Source organism: Lathyrus oleraceus, chromosome 6 (genome assembly GCF_024323335.1).
Source record: "Lathyrus oleraceus cultivar Zhongwan6 chromosome 6, CAAS_Psat_ZW6_1.0, whole genome shotgun sequence".
In the NCBI taxonomy this organism is placed as follows: Eukaryota; Viridiplantae; Streptophyta; class Magnoliopsida; order Fabales; family Fabaceae; genus Lathyrus; species Lathyrus oleraceus.
In genome coordinates, this window is record NC_066584.1 from 189,858,507 (window position 1) to 189,864,304 (window position 5,798).

At 38.5% G+C, this 5,798-nt stretch overlaps 1 pseudogene; it reads right to left on the bottom strand.

The window, feature by feature from the left end:
* Positions 1 to 3,935: 3,935 nt before the first annotated feature.
* On the bottom strand, positions 3,936 to 4,515 carry LOC127094692 (ras-related protein RAB1BV-like; annotated as a pseudogene).
* Between the last annotated feature and the right edge of the window lie 1,283 nt (positions 4,516 to 5,798).

Sequence of the window (5,798 nt, forward strand, 5' to 3'; positions counted from 1 at the left end):
CCATGATCAAAAAGGCATAGACAATGACCAATGTGTAACAAAAATATGGATTTGGGAATGAATGTATGCAAATGAATTTTTAGGCCAAGTGCAAAATAAAAGAAAAATGGAAAAATTTCAGGATCAAAATCGGGGTATGACAGTTGCCCCTATTTAAGTATCTTCAACTAGAGAATATGAAGCAGGACACTCTTCATATGATCATAGTGGGAGATGGTTTTATACTAAGAAGACCCGGGTTTTGATCCTGAATCCCTATGACATGATGTGATATGATATGATATGATATGATACGCATGGATGCATGATTTTTTTTTATCTGCTAAGGATATGGGGGACCCTTGACAGGAGATGCTACTAGACATACCAACATGTGGGGAATACTGATGATCCACAGGGAGACAGGCAAATGGGGTAAAAAAACAACTTGCTGGGGAAACAGTCCTGCTGGAGCATCAGACACACACTGGGGAGTACTCAAAGTGAAAGTTGATAAATAACATTCAGAGTACAAGAGATTTCGGTAGTAAGTTCACATATGACTTACTAGACCCGAATAAGAAAGAAAATGCATAACAGGTTCAGACACAACAAACAGGTTCATATATGACCTGACAAATGCTGGGGAATAATCATGGGGAAAACTCTTCAGAACAGGTTCATATATGACCTGACACCGGAATAAAGCTCAACAACAGGTTCATACATGACCTGAATAGTATTGAACAAAGAATCTTCAGAACAGGTTCAAGTATGACCTGACACCGGAATAAAGCTCAACAACAGGTTCATATATGACCTGAATAATATTGAACATACAGAGAAAAAATCTTCAGAGCAGGTTCAAGTATGACCTGACACCGGAATAAAGCTCAACAACAGGTTCATACATGACCTGAATAGTATTGAACAAAAGTTGGAAAAAACCCTTCAGAGCAGGTTCAAGTATGACCTGACACCGGAATAAAAGCTCAACAGCAGGTTCAGATATGACCTGAATAGTATTGAACAAAAGTTGGAAAAACCCTTCAGAGCAGGTTCAAGCATGACCTGACACCGGAATAAAAGCTCAACAGCAGGTTCAGATATGACCTGAATAGTATTGAACAAAAGTTGGAAAAACTCTTCAGAGCAGGTTCAAGTATGACCTGACACCGGAATAAAAGCTCAAACAGCAGGTTCAGATATGACCTGAATAGTCTTGAACAAACAGAGAAAAGTATGATTTTAACAGTTTAAAATGGTTTTGAATGGATGATGCAATTAAAAGAAAACGAATCTATGTTATGATAATGAAACTATAAATATAATAAAGCATAAACATAAAAAAACGTTAAAAAAAAACTACACATTGGTATCGAACCCACTCCACTAATGACCATAGAAAATACCCTCGCTCCACTAGACCACTTATGATTAGTTGTTATTTTAATACTAATTTAAATATATAAACCAAGATAAATAAAAAAAAATTAGAATAAAAAACTAATAAAAAGGAAACTGTTGGACTACCCTAATTAAACCTAATCAAGCTAATCAAAATTAAAGATCCTAATTAATCAGATTAACTCCTAATTATGATCCTAAAAAAAATCTAATATTCTAAACTAATATTATTCTACTCTAAACCTAATCTAATTTTAAATTTCTAATTATATCCTAAAACTCATCCAATTAACCCAAATCCCTAATTAATATTCTAAACTAATTACCTAATATTCCTAATTAACCTATTATATACTTAAGAAAAAATCTAAATTTTCAATTAAAAGCTAAATGACAAAAGAAAAAAAAAGAACATGGGCTTTTGCAATGGAGGGGGGTACTGGCTCATATCTGCAAGGGTGCAGGGAGTAGTCTGTTTGGGCTTTAGTCCAAACCAAGCCTAAACCCCATGAGTTAGTATTCATAGTACGATGCCAAAAACGCTTATGCAAATAAGCTACGAAAACGCTTATGCAAATAAGCTACGAAAACAGATCAAGGTGAAAAACGCTTATGCAAATAAGCTACGAAAACAGATCAAGGTGAAAAGCGCTTATGCAAATAAGCTGCGAAAACAAATCATGGGTTCGCGTTTACAATAACAACATCACGCTTCATATCAGAGCATCGCGCTCATCACTAGCTCATGGATTCGTGTTCTTGGATTTATTTCGACATCATTCATGGAAGTTCGTAAAACCGAGGCGAGCCTCAGATCGAAACGAGAAATGACTCACCGAATTTCCAAGAACAGGTACGATTTCCTTGTCCTTCCTTCGCTTCGTATTCTCCTCGCCGTCCCTTGAAAGTTAGGGTTCCTTTTCTGAGATTTTTTCGCCTCTCTAGGTTTTTTCGTCCTCTCTCTCTGAATCGCTTTCTTCCTTTTATCCTCACAGATTAGGGTTTGAATAGGTATCTTTGGTGTTACAAGAAGTTACTCTGCGAAGTTCCTTTTGTGCTCGGAAATTGGAGTTGCCTTTTTGATGCTAGAATTTGTTAACAGGTAATCTGAGCATCTGACTTTCTTCTTGAATTTCGTCTCTATTCCAATTTGGGAATTTTTGAAATTTAACAACTTGGTAATTATTTTGTTTACTGCAGTGAGATTCCTGTAACCTTGAGGTAGCGGATGAGGGGTGAGACTTTCTCTCTGAATGGTATCAGCAATCGAGCTTCAACCGGTCTGTATTGCAATGTCGCGTTGTCCACTACCAATGTTACCAAGCATCCTTAAGTAACTTGACTCCATTTCTTTATTTCTTGCTAACATAGAACTTAAGAGGTAGCATTGCCATCACCATTCAAATTGTGTTCAGCCTCTGATTTTCTAGTTGCATTTATAACTTCTGGTTTTTCCCACTTGACTGCTATAGTCATCTTCTGTTTTTTCTTGATTTGTAAAGTGAAGGGTTTGTAGAAAACAACACGTTTGTCCGTGAAACAAAGCTCATCTGCTTGTAACTTCTTTCAGGTTGCCATCTTAACATGTTGTGAGCACAGCAGGCTTCCCAGCCATATTACACTTGTAAAGGGCGGACTTTTGGAAGTAAAATACCTTCTCTAGTGGAAGATCAAATGCCCAAATTCCCACGGGAAAGGATAATACCATCTGCTTCTTGTAGAATCTCATCAAAATGGGTCAATCCCTCAACATTTTCAATCTTTGCAAAAATTTGAGTTTGGCTGAGATCACCTAATGTAGAAAGGAACTCACGTGCCTGGCGAACATCTTCAGCATGCCTCTAGCCAAACAGAAGTAGTTTCACTTCCTGTGAACAAGTATTGACCAACGAAAATGGTGTCTCCCGCCTTGACTGACTTGGCCAGTCCATCAAAATTGATAGGCAGTATCTCTGAAGAAAACTTCTTGTCCCTGATCAGGAGTTAGAACAACCTGACTATCAGCCTGAAGCGAAATCGCCGTCTCCTTTTTGTTAACAACCTGCATTTCAGCACCTACTGTGTCCAACATAACAGCATAGAGCTTCTTAGTAGATTTGATAGCAGTCTTCAAATTTTCCAAAGTCTCCTGGTGATATTCAGCATCAACATTGCATATAGAGGAACCTGGCCTGAGAACCGACTGTACAACTTGGCTGGATGCTTGTAACTCAGGGCCCTTTCTCTTCTTGCTTTCAAGGACTTGAGTTACACTGCATTTTGTTTTTTTGCTTTGGGTACTGACTGTTATGGTTTGATTTTCACAGGACTCCTTAAAGAAGTGGTTAAGGCATATTACATCTTCATATTCCGATGTTGGCGACAAGCGCTGAGTGAGGCTCCCCATATATCAGGCCCAGCTTGCATTGGCATGTTGTTAATTACGTCCAAAGCCGTATTCAACTCTCCCATTCGACCAAGAAGATCAACCGTTATCGCGTAATGCTCTGAGTTTGGTACCAATTCATACTTGCTAATCATGATATCAAACCTTTGTATCCTTTCTTTAATCAAACCTGAATGGCTTTTTTTTTCTGGGTATGTTTTATTGCAGGGAGTTTTCCAGCATTCTCGGATGGATACCATAGCTCTCCATTCATGTTTGTTTTTGTACTAGTTTTAAAGAACTTGATACCATACTCATCAGCAAGAGCTTGAACTTTGGAGGTAGGTACAACCCTTTTACTTTCATCCATATCAACCTTGTTTCCCACAAGTAACTCGTTTACATTGTCAGAAGCATGTTGTTCAATATTGCGAATCCGATTCCTAATAATATTGAAAGATGCTTTATCAGTAGCATCACAAACCAGCAAGATACCCATGGCTCCACGGTAATAAGTTGTAGTAATAGTTCTGAATCTCTCCTGGCCAGCTGTATCCCAGATTTGCAACTTAATGCGCTTGCCATCAAGTTCAATGGTTATTATCTTGAAATCAATACCCATGGTGGTGATAAAATTGGTTGTGAAGGAACCATCAGAAAATCTCAAAAGCAAAACAACTCTTCCCCACACCACTACCGCCGATAAGAAGAAACTTGATGAGGTAATCGTAATCGGCATGTGCTCTAACGGGTGTTGCTGCCATGGCGTTGCGGTTGAAAAATGAAGAGTTCTTGTAAAGTGACTCAGTTGGGCTGTCTTGCACTATGGGCAAAATCCAAGATCCTATATTTTTACTCTTTGATATCCTGGTTTATTATCCCACTGTTAAGTTTATTGTAGTACCAAAACTGTGAAGGCTGATTTTTCCATACGTTATTGCAGGATTGCAAGCATGCTGCAGCTTCTTTGCAGCAAGTATCACGCTTCACGACCTAGACTTGGTCGAAACCGACAACTTATGCTCTAGTACTTCATGGTATGTAAGCTTGTTCATGCTCTTGATAGAAACTCATGACTGTCCTACCTTACTTGGTATCACTTGTCTTGAATCCTGGTTTGTGGCTCACCTTGGCTTGCTATTTGCTAACATGCTATCTTGCATCAGGCCTTTCGATGTTTGCTTGGTGTTTATGGATGTGAAGTCCAGCACATGTCTGCAGCAGGTAAAAAATTCTGTCATTCTGCAACTGTCCGCAGCCTTAGGTTTATAATCAATGCACATAGCATATGTTGACTGTTAGTATGGGCTCATGATCTAATTGGTCCACTGCATTGCAACAGGGCATCGCCTTACGTTTCGCGACATTCCAAGGCACATTTTGTACGCCATACACGAAATGCAGTCTCAACGTGGCTGGCGACCTCGAGTGCGATACGTTCAGAAGATGTTTTCAAGCAATCAAGTAAACATCCTGAGGAGAAACGATTTGATGTGTTGTACCGGTAAAATGAAATTCAAAGAAGATTGACTGTGGTATTGTCCGGTTGAGTCAATTTGTCTTCCATTTGTGACGGTATCCGATCCCTTGTTTTTTTGGAGCGCTCTAATATTGAACTGCAGTTGTTCACTGTGCAGAAAGATTTTGTGACATTTGAATCAAGAAAGGCCAACGAAGTTGCACTAATGATGATGGGACTGGCGGTGGAGAAGAAAAATGAAATTATTGGTACTTGGAACTTGGCTCCAAGTTCAGCAACAAGAGCTGCTTCTTGCCATACCGATAATCACTTCAACTTTTCTTTAGTGATTAATTCTTCAACAACTGAAGCTGCTTGCAAAGGGTTTCGACCAGAATCACGGAAGAAAATTACCAAGTTTTGATTGTTGTAATAGTTATTGAAACTTTGTAAATCCATATTTGTAATGAGTATGATTACGAATTGTAATTGGGGAAATTAACAAGGATGCAGGTTGTTGTTATGGAATTCTTTGGAATTGGGATTTGTTTTTTTTTGTTGAATAATTGTTTTGGATTAATGAACTTT